Here is a 24,290-nt window from a genome sequence, read left to right as displayed (position 1 = left end):
ATCATGCAGCCTGCCTGCAGTTAACCCCCAAGGCCACAAGAGCCAAGCCAGGCCCCTTGGACAGTCCAAGGGACCAGGGCTCTGTGCTGAAGCTGCGTGCCCAAAGGCCTGGCTGGGACTGGGGCCAGACTGCCTCAGAGCTGTGAGACTCTAATATTCCCACCGTAATAGGAACAGACCCCTCAGCAGGTGTCTCTCTCTTGGACCCTTTCCCATGTGAGGTCCTGTTTCTCAGCCTGGTTCCTGTGAGCACAAATGTGGCATCCCACTCTCACCCAGCCTTTCTCTGGGCCATGTTTCTGATTGGCTGAAGCCATACCTACACTTCAGCAGCTGAAACCTTGGCTGCGACCACCTTAGGTCCATGCACAGTTGTGAGGCCAGTGCACATGGGCTTTGCCCATGTCCCCAATAGTGGTATTTTTGGAAACTATAGGATGATGTCACAGAAGATATGATTTAGGATGCCCTAGTTTTATCTGTATCTATCTACCCACCTACCTACTTACCTATCTACTTACACACACACACACACACACACACACACACACACACACAAGTATTTATATGTGTCTGTCTGTCTGTGTGTACATTATGCTTAGCTCTAAGCCATTCTGTTATCAGTGCAGGATTTCCACCACAGAGAAGATAGCAGCTGGACTCGTGGCCCCTGCTCCTGCCTTCCCACAACCACATTTAACTGGCTCTTCAGTGTTGAATAGCTAAAAGTTTTCCAACAGCCACGGGAGTTGACATGGCTGTTGCCAAACAGGCTAATGTGCCCACTGCTGACTAGGATGTCATTTCAGGCTGTCCCCAACTTTCAATAGTTTGTCTTAGGATGTTAAAATGACATGCATCCAGTAAAAAAAAAATGCTTTGAGTTATGAATTTGGGCTTTTCTCCTGAACGAGCAGTGGTCCTCGATTTTGCTCTCCATGTTGTACAGTGGAAAGTGAATAACGTCCATCGGCCCTTTGATCAGGAGAGGTTCACTGTGGCATGCTGTACCACTAAGTTGGGGGTGTCCAGTTCATTGTCACTTTGAATATCTTTTTTGGGGGGGAGTTAGGGGCCTTGCCACGATGCCAGGGCCTTAAGCTTCTGAGCTCTTGTTACATATACCCCAGCCCCATGATAAAGGTCTTTGATTTGCAATCTTACAGCTTCTCTTGGTCTGGGGACAGTGCAGAGAGAGCCACAGTTCTGCTTAGACAATTGCGTGATGTTTGTGAAATTGATGTCACATCAGAGAAACCGCTGTACCCCTACGCAGTTGTCTGTTTACCTCTGTGGTGGCTTTTGAAAAGGGGAATCAAGCGCTGTCAGTCTTATGGTCATGTCAGGTCAGGGCATGTTCAGATGTTTCAGTGGCAACCCTGTTACTTAGATGGGCCAGGGGACTGGACTGTGGATTTTTAAAGCTCTTGGTTTCCCAGAGTGTGGCGAGGTGATCGCAGGCGACCCAACATTGGCCGCTAGCCTTTCCAGGCTCAGGCTGGGAGAAGCACGCTGTGCAGGATGGGCGACCCAACATTGGCCACTAGTTTTTCCAGGCTCAGGCTGGGAGAAGCACAGTTCCACGCTGTGCAGGATGTGCAGCTGGGAGCGGGGGCAGCTCAAGAAGGACCCCTAGTGGCAGCATCAAGTAGTGCTGCTTTCTACCCTAGGGCCCGGGCTCAGGTCCCTGTTCCAGGGATCAGGTCAAAAGTTCTGAGCAGGGTTACTCTTTCCTGGGGACAACAGCCTGCAGGGTTTATGTTTCTTGGCAGCCTGCTGTCTGCAAGTGTCTTCCTGATTTCTGCCATTCCTGGGTGGTCGTTCCCTACACCGAGTTTCTTTGGAGGGTCCTGACCCTGCCTCCTCGCACATTCCCCATAGACCACCCTCAAACAGGCAGCCTGGCTACACCCACTTCATCTCCCCGGGAATCCTGGGCCACACATCCTGATGGGTCTTAGAACTCCAGGCTTCCTTGCCGCCCAGAAACCGCCCCTTTCTTAGTTGATGGCACCGCCTCTCCCATCAGCTTTTCTGCACACAGCTTCTACCTTCGCCCTCATGGGGGCAGCCACCGCTCAGGAAAAAGACCCTGCTGCAGACCTGGCGTTCCCTGTCCAGGCCAGCCTCAGGCCCCTGATCAGTAGTCTGGGGTGTGGTTCTATGAAGAGACTTTTGCCTGACTCCACTTCCTTCTGTTCGCTGGCTCTGAGAGTCTGCAGGGCCAGTAAGCAGAACCACAGCCCCTTTTGGGGACAAGGAACCCCTGTTTGGCAAAGGGACTTAGAAGGCTCGGAGATCAGTCCCAGCCCTTCCCTCTAAGAGACAGAGAGCCTTCTAACAGGCTAAACAGTGGCGACCAAGACAAACTGCATCCAGATCAGTGGTGCTGCCTAGAAAGTGTAATAGCCTCATAGGTTAGCTCACGAAGCACGGGTGAGACCTTGGCTTCCGCTCCTAGCATCACACTGCCGCCAGAAGTATGTGCAGTGACTTTGATAGGAACTCAAGGGCAAGAGAGAATCCAAACCCAAGTCCTTCTGAAAGTAAAGCTATATCTCTCATGAGTCATCTCAGACCTATCCCCTAATTCTCCCTCCCTGGGACCTCACAGTGCTAGAGGGAAGCCATGGCTTCCCCACCCCCACCTTATGCTCCACCTGCTTCCCAGCATGCCCTGCTCCCCATGCACAAGGCTGCCCAGCAGCCCCTTGAAGCTACACAGCCATCCTGAGAGCCCGAAGGTAAATTCTTTCCACATTCATTCGTCCACACCTACTCTGAACTGTCCTAAGCACGTGAGGCACTGCAGAGAATGTAGCAACAGCCATCTTTGTTTGCCAGAAGAGAAGTGACATGGAAAAGCCAGGGCAGCCATCACATAGATGGGAGACAGCCTTACAGTTTCTTGTTATGGAAACCGAGGAAAAAGTAGGCACCGGCTTCTGATGCCCCAAGTGCGCCCTGCCCTGCTCTGCCACTATGCTTGTAACCTGGAACAATTGGAGAGGTTCCAAAATGTTCCCCCCTCTGAGATGGACATGGTTAGGTCTGCTTTTCACGACTCCTACTGACCACAGCACAGCCAGGGTCTGCTGCACTAGGGAACTCGGGTTTCTTGTGGATAGTGTGTAACTTTAATTATTTCAAGCCTTATTTTGAATTATGGTTCTTAAATGCTTTAACCTCCCTTGTAGCCCACCATCCACCCGAGGTAGTGGGAAAGAAAGGATACGAGGGAAGTGAACCTGTTTAGTTAGGTTCTTTGGAGCAACTCCTGTCTGTGTTGTCTGGAAATCGGCAGTTCGGTTCACAGCAGTGGCAGCTTCATCCACTTGCAAACACTTCACGGATACACCAGCAGTTCAGCTTGGTAGAGAATGGGTAGCAAACACAAATCAGCAGTGGTGGCCCTACCTAGCAGAGACAGCCAGGTCTCAGCTTGGCTTGAGTCAGCAGGAGGGAGCAGGAGGAAGGCCAGGAGAAGTTCTCTGCTGCGCCTCTCTCAGGGAAGCGAAGATCAGCGAAGATGTGAGACCCATGAGCATTGTACAGCTAGCTGTATGAGCAAGCCCAGCTCAGCCTCAGTCTCTGTTCGTCGAGTCCTGTTTATATCCTCCAAACATCATGTGTCCTTCACATGTCCTCAGTATGTGCATCTGTCTCAGCTGACATCACTCTGCTAGTCAGCCTGAGTCTGCAAAAGTGGCATGTGTGTATGTTTAGCAAAGAATCCTTCATCACTTGTCCTTTCACATGCTTGCTTTAGCAGAACATCCTTTCTCCTATGTCTGCTTCAGCGAAATATTCCTTCACGAGTCTGCCTTAGTCTTTCACCCTTGTCTACTTCAGGAAAACACTCCTTCATGTCTTTGCCTCAGAAAAACACGATCCAACACAAGTGACTCTACTCTTCAAAGAACCCTTAGGATTCCACTGCAGTTGTGCCTAGTGATAAGTATGGAGAAAGAGGTGGGGCGGGGACAAAATGGGGACAAAGGAGGAGCTGGACGCTGATGCTGAGACATCCGATTCCTCCTGGGAGACACTTCTCCAGTCATAATTGTGACATCAGAGCTTTGGCTGGCGACTGGAGTCACCTGTGATGTGAGGGATGAAGACCACGGCGACCTCAGCGTTGGTGCTTTCAGACATCGGAGGCCATCTTGGTTATGGGAGATGGCCTGTTTAGAAGAGACTGTAGTACCATTTCAGTCTCTGGGCTGCAACTCCCTTGGGAATCTTAAGCAGGAACTGGCCCATGCTTTTAAAATGTTGACACTATGTGAAGGCTGGATGAACCAGGGTAGGCTGAAGCCAGAACATCCAGATAGAGCAGGTGGCTCAGAGGGCAGTGATGGTGGGAGCCGGGCTGAGGTAGGGGCTGGAGGAGATTCTAGCAGAGGTGTTCATGGGATATAGGGGGTAAGGATGGTTTGGAAGCCATCTAGTCTCTCCCCAGAATTCCCTGAGACTTCACTGCCAGCCTTAAGCCTGCTGTTGCTCTTGACTGTGTTGTGGTCATAGGCCAGGGAGCACCCTCGTCTCTCATGGATAATGGCTCTCAGTCTCAATGCTTTGGGAACTGAAGCCTCAGCACCCCACATTGTCACACCTGAGGCTGCCGGGGGCGGGGGGAACGTTTAGTTTCTAAGTTGCTCCGTACAATTTATTTTGAAAATGGGTCTCATTTTATAGCCCAAAGTTGACAATCAAACTTGTAGCAATCCTCCTGCCTCAGCCATGTAAGTGCTGGGGATACAGGCATGAGCAGTCACCTGTGGCTCTTATCTTGGAGCATCTTAAGGCTTCCTGCGAGGAAGTAAGGAAGCCTCTTAGGTGTGGACACCAGCATGCCGTGGGGTGTCACCTGTCACCTGACATGCCATGGTTATGCCATGACACCGCCAAAATAATTTTGAGATTTGATCCACATGGACTCCATCTGCCTTGGTGCAGGAACACATCTGTCTTTCCTGTCCATGGGCTTCTGTAATTGATTCAGCTTGGTTTCTAGTTTCAGAAGCTATGCCTTGTATAACCACCCCCTAAACTTCTGATGGCTCCAGTGCTTAAGAGAAGAACAGTGTGGGAACCACTCAGGGCAGACGGGCGTGTGCCTGAGCTCTAAGGTTTGTGTGATGGACTAAGGTTTGTGTCAACTGAACTAAATTTAAAATCACCAAGAAGACTCACCTCTGGGTGTGTCTGCGAGTGAGGGAAGATCCACGCTGAATGTGGGTGGCTAGAGTCATAGACTGAGTCTCCAGCCCTCCCCCTACTACTTCTCCCTTCTCCCCTACCTGATCTACCCAGATGTGAACTACAGCCTCATGCTCCCCACACAGCTGTGGCTCCTTCTTACCACCACACCCTCAGACTCTGAGCCCAAAGGAACTCTGCCTGCTTTAAACTGCCGTTGTCAGGTGTCTGGCGGTCGTAATGAGGACAGTGACTAAGTCCTGGAAGTGTGCTGGGCAGGTAAGAGTTCTGGTTTGAGAGAAAATGAGAAAACAAAAGATCCCAAGGTGCTGGATGAAATGGACATCTCCGTGATGGGCGGGGCTGCGCACTGGGCAGACAGCGGAGGGTCCCTAGGGACAGAGTAGACAGCCTGCAAGATAAAGGCTCAGTGAGGTGACCTGGGATCATAGAGAATCCCAAGAGTAAATCCAGCGTGGGGCACATCTGCTTTTATAGCTTCATATGAGACCTGCTGCTCGCACCCCAGAAGAGGAAATCACCATACTAGGGCACAGCGCTCCAGCGAAATCTAAGGCGTCTGCCTTAGTCTCTCACCTGAGTCCACTTCAGAAAAAACACCCCGTCCTGTCTTTGTCCCAGCAAAACACCATCCAACTCAAGTGACTCTCCAAAGTATGACGCTCAAAGATGATTCCTGTTGATCTTCTCTCTCTCTCTCATCCCAAGTGCATTTATTTTACTTTTGATTAATTTATTTTTATGTGATGTATCTAAGTATTTTGCTTGCATGTACATCTCTATGCCACATGCATGTCTGGTGCCCGACGGAGGAAGTGGTGAACCTCCAAGTGGGTGTTGGGAATCGAACTCATGTCCTTAACAACAAGAAGTACTGTTAAACATGGAACCAACTCACCTGCCCCTACCCATTTAAAGAAATTATTGGTTCTTTCATGTAAAAAGGTGAAGCAGTGGGCTGGGGATACAGTTCAATGGTACAGTGATTGCATGACCTTCGGGAAACCTAAGCTCTAACTCCCAGCCCTGGAGGGCCGGGGTGGAGTGGGAAGTCAGGCACAGTTATAGGCATGGCTGACTCGGGCTTCCTGTGCCAGCTGGACTTGGCTCTTTTGGGGTTTCATTCTGTTTGTTTGTTTGTTTGTTTGTTTGTTTGTTTGTTTGGGACAGCGTTTCTCTGTGTAGCCCTGGCTGTGGTGGAACTTGCCCTGTAGCCTTGAACTCAGAGATCTGCCTGTCTCTGTTTTTTGAGTGCTGGGATTAAAGGCATGCACCATCACCGTCCAACCTGGTTTCATTCTTGTTGGGCATTCCCTTCACAAAGTCAAGATAAAATTCAGAATTCTGATGTATTGTGGGAAAGCTAATCAGTAACCAACCAACTCACCAGTGAAAACCTAAGGACAAACAGCTCAAACTTGCATGGTGCTGAGCCTGGGAGTGTGGATTAGAGGCACAACACTCGCCTGGCATTCATGAATTTTTGGGACTTGAGTATCTCTAGCACAAAACAAACAAAAAACCCCAAAAAACAAAAAGAAATAAAATTAGAAGAGAAAAGAAGACAGGAAAAAAGATTGTTGAATAATTGGAGAGAAACCTGTCCACAGAAGGAGGCTCCACAAACAAGGGACAGGTTGAGTTGGAACATTTCCATTTAGAGATAGTTCCTTTGTTTTAAGAGAAGAGAAAAAGTCTTAGCAGACTTGAAGAAACAAGTCTTCAAGTCTTTAAAACAATATTAAAGAGGAAAAATATCAGTGGAGTTCCCTGGGTTAGAGGGAAAGTGAGCTCTTCCTGTAAGCCAGTGGCTGTGACTACCTTGCTTCAATCCCAGACTCCCTTGCAGCTAGGGTGGTGTGTCTTACTTTCGTTATAAGTGAATTTCCTTAGCTATACCTGAATGCTGCAGCTGAGCACTGGGTAAGTTATAAAGAGAAGAGGCTTATTTGCCTCAGTCTTAGAAGCTCTGGAATTCTTTGAGGACCTTGTACTATGATGTAACATGAGAGTCAGCAGTGTGTAAGCTCAGATTTCTGACTCTCCTAAAGCCACTAACACCGTTATAGAGGCCCTATCTTCATGACTTTACATCCTAAAGGCCTAGCAGAGTCATGTGGATTAGAAGTATAAGTGGGTGCATTGTTTTCATTTAAAAAATTATGTGTTTGTGTATGTTATGCTTAATTGCCTGTGCCTGTGGATTTCTCGGAACTGGAGTTAGAGGAGGTTGTAAGTTACCAAACATGGGTATTGAGAGTTGAATTGGGGTCCTCTGTAAGAGCAATAGACACTCTTTTTTTTTGTTTGTTTTGTTTTTTCAAGACAGGGTTTCTCTGTGTAGCCCTGGCTGTCCTGGAACTCACTCTGTAGACCAGGCTGGCCTTGAACTCAGAAATTCGCCTGCCTCTGCCTCCCAAGTGCTGGGATTAAAGGCGTGTGCCACCACTGCCTGGCAGCAATAGACACTCTTAACTGTTGAGCCAACTCTCCAGTTCTGAAGTATGTTTTTAAAATTTCAAATGCAGCATAAACTCCACAGGAAAAAGTCAAAATGAAAGGTGAAGGCACCTCTTGTTCCCTTAGTTCCATCTCTACAGAGCAGCCACAAATAATGGTTCGGGGAGGAGCACCCAGGCTCTCCTGTGCCCTCCAAGGTTGGTGTGTCACAAGCTTGGTCTCCAATGTGCATGCTTGACAAGACTATGATTTTCTCATCTTGAGAGCTTGTCTTCTTCCCTACAAGCAGGGGAGGGGCAGATAACAAAAGGAAAAACAAGGGGAGCTCATTTGCCCCACAGGGGTGACATCTTAAACGGGAAAGCAAAAATTCAAGCAGGAAAGTAAAAGATCTGGACCCCTCAGCAACAACAGGATGCCAACCAAGAGGATGCTGGCATCTTAGCTCCGTCCTCCCAGGAGGCTTTGGAGTGGGTGCACCTGGAAGTCAGGATGCAGATCACAGACAAGAAGGAGCAGCACATCTCCTGTCTGTTGGGTCATGAAGGTGGAGACAGCTGCAGGAACAGAGTCCCATCTGTCCCCACACTTTGAAGCCTGGGAGGCTGAGGAGGGAACAAGTTCCCCCTCCCTGCAGTCGCTCTTGAGCCTTAGAAGCTGGAGCAGTGGGAGCCTGAGTTCCCTCATTTGCTTTGGACCGGACAAGTCTCCCAAGGGTCAGCCTCCCTTCCACTGAGGGTTCAAGACCAACCTCCTCAGCCAGGAGCCAGAGTCCAAGTTTCTCTTTCTCTTCTTCTGAATTCAGAAACTCAAAGCTCCAGATTTATTATATAGAGCAGGGTGGGCGCTGATTGACTGTGTGTGTGTGTGCATGTATTCAAATAAGGTGAGAAATAGGACCAGTCAGGTGAGAGCTGTCAAACAGGGCATGGGGTGGGGGTTTGGGGGTGGAGAAAGCCTGCCAAATATTGAGGGTGTTTTCAGTGAGGTCATGTGATTTATTTCTTCCCCTCTTCCCCTATGCTGCAAGGGAAGCTGGGAGGTGGAAAAATTCCCGTAGTTTGTTGAGTTTGTTTCAGAGTTGAGCTCACTTATTGCTCCTCCCAGGCTGTTGAGATGAAAGACCCAGTCTCCATCCAGAGTTGTGGTTGACCTGAGGGCTGTTAGACAGGGGGTTCTTGGTGGGTTCCATCAGCCAGGGACTTTGTATACTTCAATTCCTTGCCACAGCAACTGCAGGAAGTATACCTGGATGCCAGGGGCAGCAGCCTGTTCAGTTGTCACAGGGGCCCTCACAACCATTGTGGATTCCTGTTGTCACCACAGTCCACCCAGGTGGTTTGCCTTTAGGGTTTCAGGGATCGGTCCCACCCTGGTCACTGAGGTGACCCTTAAGAGGTAGAGCCCAGGGAAAGGTGACTAGGTCCCTGCAACATCAGGACTGGTGGAGTAACCTGAGAGTAGACTGCTGTAAGGACCAAGACGGGCTCCTCCAGCTCTGGCTTCCTATTTCAGAGGGTGGCTCTTTTCCCTCTGGTCACCTTGAAATGAAGCCATCCCTGACGGTGGGCTGTAGGGAGGGAGTGGTGTGCTGTTGGGTGTCACCCCCAATACTGTAAGGTAAAGAAATCTTTTTACCTGGCTTTCTTCTTACTTTTTCTATTACTTGATTTTTTATGTATATGAGTGTTTTACCTGCATGTAAGTCTGTACACCACATTTCTGGTGTTTAAGGAGGTCAAAGAGAGCATTGGGTCCCCTGGAACTGGAGTTATAGACAGTTGGGAGCCACTGTGTAGGTGGCTAGGATTTGAACCTGGCTCCTCTGCAAAAGCAGCAGGTGTTCTTAACCACTGAGCCATCTTTCTGGCTCCCCTTTTTGTCCTTAAACTTTTAAAATTATATTTATTTGCTTATTGTGCATGTGTGTGCATGTGTTTGCACGTTTGAGTGCATGTGCAGAGGTCAGAGGGCAGTTTGGGGGATCTGCCTCTTCTTCCTTGCTTGGTTCCAAAGATTAAATTTATGTCATCAAGTTTGGCAACAAATTTCTTTTCCCACTAAGTCAGCTAGTCTTAATCCAGACAGTGGATTATTGTAGTGGAAAATAGACTAAGATCACACACACACACACACACACACACACACACACACACAGAGAGAGAGAGAGAGAGAGAGAGAGACATACACATATACACACATACACAGAGACATGTGCACACACACACACATACACACACAGAGTCACACACATGAGACACATATACAGACACACACATAAACACACACATCATTCTCTAATATTTTCACACTTAATAGTTGGACTTTCATCCATGAGAACATAGGAATAAATCAGCTTAAGCCTCTCTCTCTCTCTCTCTCTCTCTCTCTCTCTCTCTCTGTTTTGCTAGCCCACGCTGACCTTGAACTTGGGATCCTTCTGCTTTGGGCTTCGGGTCTCAGAGTGCTGGGATTGCAGGCTTTGGCTGGGTGGATAGAGGATTGAGGAGGAGAGAGTGAGAACCAGAGGTGCGTCTGGGGCGGGCAGAGAGCATCTGAGTTGGTTCAGGAAGTCTGGGCAGTGCTTGTGGGGTGGCAGGGTGAGGCACACTCCTGGGCAGGCAATCGGCAGGGCCTGGGGTGGCAGGAGCTGACCAAGCAGCAGGTATGTCCACATTCTGATAACAGTGACATGAAGGTGCCAGATGCATTTTCTGGTGCTCCATAGGTCTGAGGCTCATCTCTGCTTCCGAGGTGGTATTTTCCCTCCCTCCTCCCTCTCCCCATCTCCCCACTTCCCTCCTCCTTCTTCTAGCCCTCCTCCTTCTCTCATCCTCCTCCTCCTTCTTATTTTTTTTTTTAATAAAAATAACTACGAAGAGTTCAAGATGCCTTTCTTTCAAGACATCACAGCACTTAGGTCCCAGCAGCACATCGGTGGCAAAGAATGTCCCCTGTCACTGTGGCTGCTTGCCTTTATTTGAAGTGTCTGGCTGAGCTATCTGCCGGTGACATGCTTCTTTCAGAGCGAATTATTCATCCCCCACAAGCCCCATCTCCCCCAGCCTGGACTCTGTTCGTCCCTGCAGGTGTGAAGACAGGCTCGGCCTTTGTGTGCTAGGCGCTTGTCCCCCTCCCACCATCCCCCTCTTGGAACCCCTCCAGGCCTGTCAAGACTCTCCTCGATCTGGGCTCTGCGGTGTGCAGGGCTGACGGCCCCTGTCATCGAGGCGAAGCCGTGCAGCCTCCAGCCCGCCTCTAATCTCCCACTTCACAAAGGGCAGCTCTGTCACTCAGGGGGACGGCAGGCGGACCTGGATCCGGGGCCATGTGATATTAGAGGAAGCAGCCCTGCAGAGGCAGCCGTGGCCTTCCATACAGTGGACTGGTAGGCAGAGGGGCTGGACAAGTCACGGAGAGCAGAGCCACCCTGAGTCACCCAAGTCAAGGAGCTGAGTTGGATGTACCACAGAAGGCAGCCATCCTCAGTTGTGCAGGGAGGTCACCCTCTGAAAGCTAAGGAGAGCCCCAAAAGAGGGTCAGCACCCTTCACCCCACCAGACACCAGCATCCTTCAGTGCTGCCTCTTGGTCAGTGGTGAAAAACACTGGGTATGGGGAGGCAGGGCAACCTGGAGATAAGTGACATTGTCCCTTAGAGCCTGTCTCTTCTTCCCACGGGGAAGCACACACCAGCTGCACAGGGAAGCTGTGTCCAGCAGGTGTCTACTGTCTGCACCGGGGTGGTGTCACAGAGCAGAGGGGAAGGCTGGGCCCACAGGCACTGTGACTCCTGCAGATAGATTTCTTCCACCTGCCCAGTGTATGGAAGTATATTACCAGAGTTATTAATAGAACAACATGCAATGAGCTAGGGAGATGGCTCAAAGGTTAAGAGCACCAACTGCTCTTCCAGAGGTCCTGAGTTCAATTCCCAGCAACCACATGGTGGCTCAAAACCATCTGTAATGGGATCTGATGCCCTCTTCTGGAGTGTCTGAAGACATTGACACTGTACTCATACACATAAAATAAATAAATCTTAAAAAAGAAAGGTATGCAAATTCCACGTGAAAATGTGACTGTGTGGGGCTTACCTCAGCTCAAGGCCACCCCAGGCTGCCATTAGGCCTACAGAGGGCAGAGCAGAGAAGATGGCGAAGGCAGTTCAATGGCACTGGTCTCTCTGCTCCAGAGCATCTTTCGTGAAGCACACAGGCCAGCGACACTAAGTTGCATCTATTCTATGGAGACTTTTAGGCTTAAGAACTCAGGGACCCAGAGCATATGTCCACTGGCAACATAAATCATTATGGTCATTCTCAGCCACAGTCCCTGCTTCCTCCCTTCCTCCCTTCCTCCCTTCCTCCCTTCCTCACTCCCTTCCTTCCTTCTTTCTTTCCATTCTTCCTTCCTCCCCACCCCTTTCCTTTCCTGCTTTTAGCTTCTTGAGACTGGGCCTCTGTAGCCTGGGCTGGACTAGACTTCACTATGTAACCCAGGTTGACCTCAGACTCACTTAGCCTTCCAAGGGCTGAGAGTCCAGTTGTGAAGGGGCCACTCTTGCCCTGTTTCTTCATCCGTAGAATGGATTCCCAGAACCAATCATATGAAAATAAAAGGATCGTGTCTGTTATCTGCCTAAGCCGGGGCCAGAAAAGGGATCTCTGATGAAAGAGGAGATGCCATCTTCGCAGGGCAGGAGCTTTGTTGATGGTTTTCACTTCTCTACCATGTGGCTAACCTTTCCCCTGGTTAGGCTGCCTCAGAGAGCAGCTGAGATGACTGAAGCAAGCAGGCGGGGGCTCCCAGAGCCCATGCCCAGCACTCATGAGACAGGCAGTGGCTCCAGCTGAAGGCCCTGGGGGTACTGGTCCCTGAAACAGGGGGCTCCTCCCAAGAACCCCCCTGAGTCAGAAGCTGGCCTCTGGAAAAACAGGTGCAGCCAAAGTTCTGAGTTCCTTCACTGTAAATTAATCTACACAAGCAATTGGGAACAGAAAGTGCTTCCTGTCCCAGCCTGGGACAATAGACAATAAGTCCAGCCTGCTGGCCGGGGCCCTGTCCTGGGAAGCTTCAGGAAGGCACCCCCCCCCCCCACACACACACCTGCCCTCTATGAAGCTCTCTGCATTGTTCCAGGCTGAAGGCCAAGGAGGGCCCCCTTTTCTGGGGATCAAGCCGTAGGGAACAGCATTTCTCCTCAGCCATGTACTTCCCGGGGAAGCAGAGTTTGGGAATGTGGCCTAAGCATGCTTCCTCTGTTCGGTTTTGTTCCACAGTGTTCTGGAAGCCCTTAGGTGTGCTTGCCAGTACAGGTTTTCAGAGGAATAGCAGCCCCACATAGAGTAGAACCCAGCTCAGCTCAGGCCCTTGGTCCTTGTGTAGTAGAAGCTATGACACCCCAGGAGAGTTGTATGCAGAGAGGAGCCAGGGACCGTATGCAGGCTGACCAGTGAAGGCTCAGAATGGCCATGTCTAACGGCAACAGCCAGAAGAGAAAGCTTGGAAACATAACAATAGTTGCTGACCCGAAGGACAGTAATCCTGAAAACAAGTTTTGGACCCAATGGATTGCTTTCCCCAGGCAGAGATGTGCTGGGAAGGTGGCTCTGAGGTGACGTACGAGAAAGGCTTGTGGTGTCCTTGATCCTTCTGGCTCCTTCAATCCTTCTGCCCCCTCTTCCACAGGATTCCCCAAACTACACTTAAGGATTGCGGTGGGTCTCTGAATCCATTTCTATCAGTTGCTGGGTGAAGCCTCTCTGATGACAGTTATGCAAGAAAACCCAGAGAATCAACTAACCTGGGCCCACAGCGGCTCGCAGAGACTGAGTTCCCAACCAGAGAACATGCACGGGATGGAGCTAGGCCTTCTGCGCATGTATGCCAGTTGTGCAGCTGGGTCTTCGTGTGGGACTCATAAAGCGGGAGTAGTTCCTGACTACATTGCCTGCCTTTGGATTCCCTTCCCCTCACTGGGCTGCCTTCTTTAGCTTTGATAGAAGATGTGTCTAGTTGTTTAAAGTGATGATGTGGCTGCAGTGGCGGGATAGCAGCTAAGAGCCTGGCCCTAGGCACGAGCACTCCTTTTTTTTTTTTTTTTTTTTGGTTTTTCGAGACAGGGTTTCTCTGTGTAGCCCAGCTGTCCTGGAACTCACTCTAGACCAGGCTGGCCTCGAACTCAGAGATCCGCCTGCCTCTGCCTCCCAAGTGCTGGGATTAAGGGTGTGCACCACCATGCCCGGCGATGTGTCTAGTCTTAACTTCAACTTGATATGCCAAGGCTGGTTGATACCCACGAGAGGCCTCCCCTTTTCTGAGAAGAAAGGGAGGGAGGGTGGATGAGGGGGAGAGGAAGGGGAAGGGAAGCTGTGATCAGGATGTAAAGAAAATCAATAACTTAATCAACTCAAGAGAGAGGGAGAAAGGCTTAAGTTGTACCTAGCTCTGAGGATGATAAAACCGTGGCAGGTTCTCTTGTAGCCCAGGCTGGTCTCATTTGCTATGTAGCCAGGGATGACCTTAAACTCCTGGTTCTCCTGCCTTCTTGTCCTGAGTTTTGGGATTGCATACAAGTACTACCACGCTCAGTTTATACCTGGGAATCAGAATCAGAACCTCATGCACACTAGCCAAGCACTCAAATAACGAGCTACATCCTCAGTCCTGTGGTTTGGTGTGTATGTATGTGTGTATATGAATATGTGTGTGCATATATGTGTGTATGGGTGTGTGCATGTGTATGTAGGTATGTATATGAGTATGCATGTGCATGCATGTGTATGTTGTATATATGTATTGTGCATGTATGTGTGTGTATGTATGTGCATGTGTGTAGTGTATGAGTGAGCATGCCGCAGCACTCTGTGGAGGTTAGAGGACAACTTGCAGTAGTCAGTTTTTCTTCTTCTACGTGGGCCCTACGGATCAACCTCAGATCATCAGGCTTGGAGGTGAGGCCTTTACCCACTGAGCAGTTTTGCTTTCCCCCTGTGGTTTGCCTCTGATGATGACTGGATGTTCTTGAGTGTACATACCAGGCATGGAATCCGTAAGCAAACACTTCGGGGCATCCTCAAGTCTGGTCTTTTAAAGAATAGCAGACTCTCTTCTCTTTTGCAGTGCCTAGGATAGAAGACAGGGTCTCCAGCTCAGCCAGCCCCTGCTGCCAGTTGTACCCATTCTAGAGCATTCTCGGAGAACCAAGAGCTCCCATCTAGACAGAAGGAAACAAGAAGCCTCCAGGCATCTCTCCGTGGCTCTCCTTCTTTTCCAAGGAGCAGGGAAGGCCAAAGGAATTGCTCAAAACCAGGGCAAGGCAAGTGGGTAGGCAGCCTCTGGCCCAGGTGGCCCTGCAGCCTGGGGCAGCCAGTGCATGCATATGAACTCAGCAAGGTTCCCAGCTTTGGTCCCCAAAGCATTATTTCACTAGACACTGCCATGTCAGCTCAGACGTGCTAGCCACCCGGTGCATGGGCGGTGGAGGCCATGGGCTCCTTTTCTTTCTCTGGTCCTGTCCCTCTGCCCTCCAGGGAGATTCTGTGTGAAGGGCCAGTGCTTCCTGCCCCTCCCCAGGTCACTAATGACCCACTCTCTCTCTCTTTCCCTTTTCCAGGACTGGGCCATGGAATCAAAGCGGCTGCAGTGACTCAGGCGTTTCCCATTGCCCAATTCTCGCATCCTCTACTCTCAGCGCCCAAGCTTTTCATGTCCTATTTGAAACTGATAGGAAACCCTCGCATTGTTTCGCAACATGGATATTAGCGCCGATGAAGGAAGCGCTCCATCAGATAATCGGCTGCAGTAAGCTGGCTTCCAGCGCCAGCTGCCCAGACCCACTTCTCTGCTTCCCAGGACCCCAGACCCAGTACAACCCTGGCTAGGACAGTCAGGGGCTTCTAGCCAGGCGACCCAGCGGCCTGGCTCCTCCCACCTTCCACTCCACGCCCATTTGAAGGAGAGAGGGCGTGGGCGGGGAGGTTTTTCTCCTTCCAGGTCTCTGATAGGCAAGGGTCTCCATCACCTTTACACATTGCTGACCTTGCTCTCTTCCTCAGCGCACTTTTCCAGGTGATCCTTCATATCCTCGGGTTCCCTAAGCTTCGGGGTCCCCTCTCTCCTTGCAGTTCCCATTGATGTGGGTTCCAATCTGCTCCTGTGTAAGATTTTGCCTGAACAAAGGGTTCTGCTGCCAAGCACCATCAGAACTGCTCAGAGCCAAGCAAGAGCATTTGCACACTCTCTAGGGTTGGCGCTTGCTTTATTTTGTAGTTAGGCATTGGCAGTGGAAACGTGACTCTATCCATGGACTATAAACAGAGGACGTGCCCTGAGCTAGCAGGCACTTCACACATACCTTCAGGGTGAGCAGATGACTGCCAGCCCCTTCCCGAGTTACAGATGAGGACCTTGGTGTCAGAGAGGGTGTACAGTTTTCTCAGGATCACACAGCACAGTTTCGAGGCCAGGACAGCATGCTTCTCTTCCAAAGACAGGCTGCAAGTCTGTGGCTAACTTTTCCCAAGATGTCAATCAGATGGGGCCGGCTCTAGGGCTGGGAATGGGGGTGGTAGAAGGAAAAACAGCAGGGGCCTTCCTATGGTGCCGTTCTGAATTCTGGTAGGAAGTGATTTCCCCTCAACAGTTTCTGTTCCATATTTCTTTTTTTTTTTTCTTAAATAGCAAAACTGGCAAATCCCTGCTTAAAGATGTGGCCCCATCTAGGCAATACCTGTGCATTTTGAATAGAGCTCCATGCAAGGGGCTGGCTATCCTCAGATCCTGGCTCTTCAGGGTTTCAAGGCATCTATCAGTCCTGGCTCTCACATCCTAGCTAATCACGGTACCATTCTTGAGCATCTCCCACAAGTCAGGTATTTATGTACACATTGCCCAGCTGCAAAATAGCTCATATACAAGGTAGGCAGTTTTGTGTACAGCTCACGGATGCAAAACCATAGCCTGAAGAGGCTGCAGGACACAGCTGACAGGCACACAGCTGACAGACACATAGCAGTAGGTAGCAGATGGCAGTGAGGTCACAAGTGCCGGCTGGAAGCCTTTAGCCCAGGTCAGTGCCTTAGCAGTGTGAGTACTCAGAGAGGGCTGAGGGGGGCTTGTTAATCTAAAGTTCAGGCCTCACACTTGAAGCTTGAATTCAGCAGCCTGGATAACATGTTCTCTAGTCCCAGTATCCTGGCAGGAGCTGCCATGGCTCTCTTTTCTAGCTGAGGCAACTAAGATTGTACACAGGGCCATCTTTCAACACGAGAAAAATGAAGCAAGAACCTACAAGGACCTTGTCTATTCCCAGGGGTGACTTCAGCCTTGTTTAATTTGAAGTCTCATGAATATTCTTAGGATCTCAGCAGCACCTGGACTCATGCTCTCAGGAGACTTGGGCCTGTGCATGCCTCTTCCATCCCAGGTCAAGTCCCTGGGAGACTCCATCTCTCTCCACTCTCAGTGAGACACTGGGTAACCTCTGGTGCCAGGGAAGCCCATCTTCCCTAGTTAGTTGCTCTTCAGGGCACAGTGAAACCTCCTCTCCTTGCTCCCTTTTGCTTTATCATGGACCCTGTGGGGCTTTAACTGAACACTTACTGTATACTAGAGGCGGGGCCAAGTTCTTGACCCACATGGTTTCCTTGAAGCCTGGCACTCTCCAGGAGGGAAAGCGTTTCACATTTCATGCAGGAACCCTCCAGGTGCTGCACTTTGCTGGTGAGGATGGGGCTGCTGGCTGTGGCCTGGCTCCCATCAGCACCAGCATCCCATGTGATGTGGCCTTTTGGTGAGACTCCTGGGCTGCTGCTGTATGGTTCTCACAGTGAACAGAACAGCTTCGAGACCAGACCTCAGATGTCACTGCTGCAGCATAGAAAGCTGTTCGGTCCTGCCTGCTACTTTCTCAAGCAGCCAGCACCAAAGATGGATAATTCTGACATCTGCCACTCTGGGTTGTACAAGGCCCCGAGTTGGCTCTTTCTTGTCCTCCTGGGTGGGGTACCCAGACTGAAAGTAGGCCAGGCTCTAGGGGTTCTGGGGCACCAGATCCATTTATAGCCTTGTTTATGTAGGAACCATTTCCACCATCCAAACAGCACAAAGGAATCTTAGCGACACAATTAGTTGGTAAATTGAGAATTTCCTGTCTTTGTTGGGATGGGGTGGGGGTGAAAGGAGATAGTTTTAGGCTCTTAATGAGATGATGGATTTTAAAAATAATAGTAATAAAAAAACTTACGTAGCTGGGGTGGTGGTGGTGCAAGCTTTTAATCCTAGAATTTGGGAGACAGGCAGAGGCAGAGGCAGAGGCAGAGGCAGAGGCAGAGGCAGAGGCAGAGGCAGAGGCAGAGGCAGAGGCAGAGGCAGAGGCAGAGGCAGAGGCAGAGGCAGAGGCAGAGGCAGAGGCAGAGGCAGAGGCAGAGGCAGAGGCAGAGGCAGAGGCAGAGGCAGAGGCAGAGGCAGAGGCAGAGGCAGAGGCAGAGGCAAGTGGATCTCTGAGTTCAAGTCTCAAGGGTCCAGGTGGTCTAGAGAGTTCCAGGATAGCTAGAGCTACACAGAGACACCCTGTCTCTAACCCCTGCCTTATTTAATTATTTGTGTGTGTGTGTGTGTGTGTGTAGGGGGTATGATCTAGGGTGGTTTATACTCATACCACACTGCTTACCCCAGAATCCTTCGAATCAAACCCCTGTTGTTAGACTTGGTGGCAGGCGCCTTTACCTGCTGAGCCATCTCACAGACCTGAGGCATTTTTAAAATCCTGAAACACTGTGTGGTTAGTGCAGTATACCTAGCCCCAAACAAAAAGTCAATAGAATGAAACATCCCCAACCCTCCCCCAAGATGCAGCACCGTTAACACGGTGTTTCTGTCATTATACCATGTAATGGCAAAAATCTGTATGATACTGACAGCAGAACATGGCACCGGGGTTGCAGGTGGCAGCCTTCTCTGTATGTAAAGGATTTTCTGGCACTACATCTGCTTAGCATGCAGGGCCTAGCAGTGAGTCCTGGTCCAGGAAGGGTGGAGCCAGGTGAGATGAGAGATGGGGACAGGGACACCCTTGCAGCTCAGCTGAACCCAGGCTGCTTCATTCTGCAATGCAGACTGGACAGCAAACTAGTCAGAAAGTAAATCAAACTTGTGAGAAAAGGGCTTTGTTTTATTTATTTATTTAAGACAGGGTCTGCCCTGGTTGGCCTGGAACTCACAGAGCTCTGCTTGCCTCTGCCTCTTGAGTGCTGGGATTAAATGCATGTGTCACCACACCCAGAGATCCAAGAAAGAGACTTTGGAGCCAGCAGGCTCTGTGTTTGAATTCTGGCTTGGTCACAGCCCAGGCATTTCAGTGAAGGCAGGAGATTTTCATTTTCTGGTTTTCACAAGGTCACAGTGCTATCAACTGTGTGTGCTGGGGAGTGGCAAGTCTGGGGAGAGACTGTCTCTGTCACCCCTAGCTGACTGACCACAATGTCTGAGGGTAGAATCCTCAACTTCAAAATAGGTTGGCACCTTCCTAGTGCAAGGTCACAGTGACATTGAACACTGTGGGACAGGCCCTTGACACAGGATGGTCCCAGTCCTAACCAGATTGTTCCTATCTGCCTTTGAATGTTCCCCAGTGTCCCCTTTCTGCTAATAATGGCTAACATTTTAGAGGTAATAATTCACATCATCCCACAGCCCCTGGGATAGAGTCCCACTGTCTCTGAAGCACAGAGGAAGGGGAAACTTGCCCCAGAGCTCCTCAAGCCAGTCAGCAGCAGAACCAGGGTTTAGAACTACTCTATTTGACTGCCAGGGGCTTGCTCAAGAGAGAACCAAGCTGTAGGCATGCAGACTGGCTGGCTGGCCACGCGCCCACGTCCAATGTGTCTCCTTTGCAATTGGCAGCAGCACCAGGATGCCCAGTACCGTCTGGCTGCAATCCTAACACACTTGTGGGCTCAGGCACTTGAAATGTACCCTTTGCTCTTGCCAATACTGTTTGCTGAAGCCTCTGCAGGCGCCATCGAAACAGCCTCTGGGAAGTCAGTGGCCACCTGTGGCACCCACACAGCCTGGGATCCTAGAGCTTCTGATTGGCACAAGGCGATGTGACTGAAAGGTCAATAGAGAGAGGTGGGGAGGGAGGGAAGGAGGGAGGGAGGGAGGGAGAGAGAGAGAGAGGGAGGGAGAGAGAGAGAGAGAGAGAGAGAGAGAGAGAGAGAGAGAGAGAGAGAGAGAGAGAGAGAGAGAGAAAGGCATTCATAAGTCAAGGATGGCAGTTCTGCTCTAAGGCTGTGACTTCCAGCAAGCAAGTGACCTCTGACTTCTCCCTTCTGATTCTTAACATGAAGTCACTCGAGGTTCCTGGAGAGCAACTCCCACACAAAGTTGATCTGCTTGTTGTGTCGACAGCTAAAAATGCTGATTAGACTGATGGGAAGTGGGTTAGGAGGATCCAATCACAAAGAGAGCTCATGAAGGAGCCTGAGGGTGAGAAGCTGAGGGACCAATGACCAAGTCTCTCCCAGAGCCAGAAGCTCCAGTTGCCCATGAATGGAATCGTGCCCTTTGGTAAGACTAGAGGCAGTGCTGGGCAGTGCTCCCACAGTATGTCCCCAGAATCACTTCATGTCATGGTTTGAGGGAGTGGCCTGGCTGGCAAACCAGTGCTGAGGCTGTTAGAGTGACAACATGTTTGGGGGCCCAGGTTTCCCATTTATTATGGCCCCTCTCACAGGGATGTGAGGTCTATGGGCTCAGGGGGTTAGTGGTAGCCACTGCCTTCAGTGTGTGTGTGTGTGTGTGTGTGTGTGTGTGTGTGTGTGTATGTGTGTAGAAAATTCTGCATTAGCCCTTATTTACAGACTTCAAATTCTCATCTCCTTTCACATGTTACAGTCTGGAAGAGAGGTTGTTTTTAAAATTTACACACACATCTGTGTGTGTGTGTGTGCATGCACATGCCACAGCATCTGTATAAAGAACACATTGCAGGAGACCTTCTCTTCTTTCATTGTGTGGGTCTTGGAGATTAAACTCAAATCTTCAGGCTAGCCAACAAACGCCTCTACCCGCTAAATCATATTTATCCTCTTTCCCCAGTTTTTGGGGGCCAGGGATGGAACCCATGGATTTGCCCATGCTAGGTTAAGCTACTGTCATGCCAAGTTGCCTCCCAACCATTCCCAACCTGGTTAACTATACTTCTGAGACAATTGAGTTGCAATCAGATTTTTATCTTGCCTCCCTTCCACGAATGGAGTGGACAGACAGCAAAGGGGAGATAAAGAAGAGGAAGATTGGTTTTAGAGATTTTATTTTATTTATGTGTTATTTTATTTATGTTATTTTACGTGTTATTTTGCTTATGTTGTTTGAGTGTGTGCATGTGCCTGTTTGCATTTATGTGTACTGTGTGAATGCAGGAACTTGAAGAGGCCAGAAGAGGGCATCTTATCTCCTGGAACTGGAGTTACATGTGGTTATAAGTTACCATGTTAGTGCTGGGAACAAAACCTGAGTCTTCCAAGAGCATAAGTACTTTTAACTGCTGAGCCATCTCTCCAGCCCACAACAAGGACTTCCATTTGCCATGTGGCAGTTAATTCAATCAGGAAAGTAGAACTTTCTAGAGTCTTAGTGCAACAAGATGCTAACCAAGAGAGGTTTCAACTGTTAGAGCCTAAGCTCTCAGAGAGCAGTGCCTTGCAGAACAAGTCTGTGTAAAGCAGGCTAGCAGTTTGAGAAGCCAGGTTGCTGGGCTTTGACCTTTGGCAGTCCTAAAGGCCAAAACAAGTCTTCCTGATGCAGTTGAAGCAGACAGTCCCAGAGGCAAGGGGAAGGAGAAGCATTTTCTGGAGCCGGAGTGTGTTCCTCTGCTGTGGATCTGTCTCTGGCAGGCCTCAGAAACAATCTTCCTCTCCAATGAGTATCTAGGAGCCAAATCCCCAACCAGAGCTTGAAGCTGAACTGGAGAACCAACCAACAACCCAACCAACCAACCCAACCCAACCCAACCAACCAACCAACCAACCAACCCAACCAACCAGCCCAACCAACCAATCAACCAACCAGCCCAACCAACCAACCAATCAACCCAACTAACCAACCAACCAATCAACCAACCAACCAGCCCAACAAGCCCAACCAACCAATCAACCAACCAACCGACCAACCAACCCAACCAACCAACCAACCAACCAACCCACCCAACCCACTCAACCAATGTGTGTATGTGTGTGTGTGCATGTATATATATGTATGAATGTATGTGTACATGTCCATATATATGTGTGCATGTGCATGTGTGTGCACATTTGAATTCTGTTATAAAGAACCTGGTGGGAGGACAGTTGGCAGGATGTCATGGCTGTATCTATCTCACCACCTGGCCAAGGCCACCTCTCTTCCTCCATAACCTTGTATAGTTACTGTCCCTTCCATGCTGAGCTCTTCTGTTTTTTGTTTGTTTTTGCTTTTGAAATAATGTTGTATTATATAAGCATTTTACAACTCCATCTGTGGTGGTTTGAATGTGCTTGGCCCATGGAGTAGCACTATTAGGAGGTGTGACCTTGTTGGAGGAAGTGTGTCACTGTGGGGGTGGGCAAAGAGACCTTTCTCCTAACCACCCCTGGATACTGCTCACATGTTTCTGCCTTGATAATAATGGACTGAACCTCTGAAACTGTGAGCCAGCCCCAGTTAAATGCTGTCCTTTATAAGAGTTGCCTTGGTCATGACTTCTGTCTTGGGTTTTACTGCTGTGAACAGACATCATAACTAAGGCAAGACTTATAAAGGACGACATTTAATTGGGAGCTGGCTTACAGGTTCAGAGGTTCAGTCCATTATCATCAAGGCAGGAACATGGCAGGATCCAGGTAGGCATGGTGCAGGAAGAGTGAGAGTTCTACATCTTCATCTGAAAGCTGCTAGTAGAATACTAACTTCCAGGCAGCTAGGATAAGGGTCTTAAAGCCCCCCCCCACACACACACAGTAACATGCCTACTCCAACAAGGCCACACCTCTAAATAGTGCTACTTCCTGGGTCAGACATATATAAACCATCACAGTGCTTCTTTGCAGCAATATAAACCTAACAAAGACACCATCCCATTATTAAGAATAAGGGTATGTGGGCTAATGATTATCTGAAATTCTTTCTCTAGTCATACCCATAATCTTAATGCTCTCCAAATGTTACAAGGTGACAGTAAGTGAGAAGGACAGGAGGAAGATGGGGAGCTGGGTTTCCCTGTCAAGGTTTTTGTTGCATTGAGGAGGTGAGGGGGCATGGACTTACCTTTGGTTGTCTTTTCATCTTTGCTCTGTGTTAAGCATTTGTTCACAACACAAATCCAGCAGCTCCTTCAAAGCTAGAATTCAGATTTTTTTTCCACACAAGCAATGTATGTACAAACGTGCTTATTAACTTACACATCAAGTCCACACCAGCTAGTGAAGATTAGAAGGGTGCACTCCTAGTGTATTTGTTTGCAATGTTTCAAGGTAAATACATATGCCACGATGGCTAAGCTCTGACTCAATAAAACACTTAAAAGTTGAACTTTTCTTTTAAAGGCAAATAAATAAACATCACCAAAGAAAAAAGATTAATTGCAGTTTAGATATAAAACTGAATCACTAGTTAACTAGATTATTTATAAAGATCTAATAAAAAGCAAAAACAGTTGCTGTTTTGAAGGAAGTCACTCAGTGCCACCTTCCCATCAGAAGTGGGAGCTGTAGCCCCTCCTTGAGGTCCCTTCCACCAAACCCTTAAAACTTTGCTGCAAGCTGTTTAAAAGGAGACTGAAGACACTGTAATCCAATGACTCTCAACCTTCCTAATGCTACGACCCTTTAATACAGTTCCACATGTTGTGGTGAACCCCTCTGCCAACTACAATTTTTTTTTTTGCTGTAATTTTGCTAGTTATGAATCTATGTAAACACATATGTAAATACGTGTTTTCCCATGGTCTTATGCATCCCCTGTAAAAAGAACATTCGACCCCAAAGGGGGGTGACCCACAGGTTGAGAAATACTGCTTTAACCATTTCTAGGAAATATAATATAGGCCCCTTCTTAGTGGGTGGATTGGGGAAGCCCTTTGCACTCTCTTTGCCAGTCTCCTCATCTGTAAACTAGGGAGACAGAAAGCGCCCCCACAGGGGCAGCAGTGAGCAAACCAAGCGCTCAGCCCCTCTCCTGGCTGGAGCCATGCTGTGGAAAGGTCAGAAGGATGCCTGTAGTTTCCTGCTGCAAACAGAAGTTCCATAGGAATTATTTGTTTAAAAGTCTCTTGGGGCTGCAGTGTATAGCAAGGCTTGGGAAATCATGTCAGGTGAGTACAGCCTGCTGTGGGGCTGAGTGGCTAGCCTGGCCCAAAGGTCCATATGGGGAGAGCAGGGTGGTCAGACAACAGGCTGATGACCTAGCTGGGTACCCTGGACGGGATCTCCACTGTGGGCTGGTGGGATATCTGGGTGATGCAGAGCATTTTGGGGTGCCAGAAACCAAAGCTTCCCTCTGGATGCTTCTGTTAGCATTTGTGGGTATGTCTGCTGTGCTACCAGCTGACACAAAGCTTACTGGACA

This window comes from Mus caroli, unplaced genomic scaffold (genome assembly GCF_978045245.1).
Source record: "Mus caroli unplaced genomic scaffold, Mus_caroli_1 scaffold_7, whole genome shotgun sequence".
Lineage (NCBI taxonomy): Eukaryota > Metazoa > Chordata > Mammalia > Rodentia > Muridae > Mus > Mus caroli.
Note: the sequence above shows the minus strand (reverse complement) of the source record.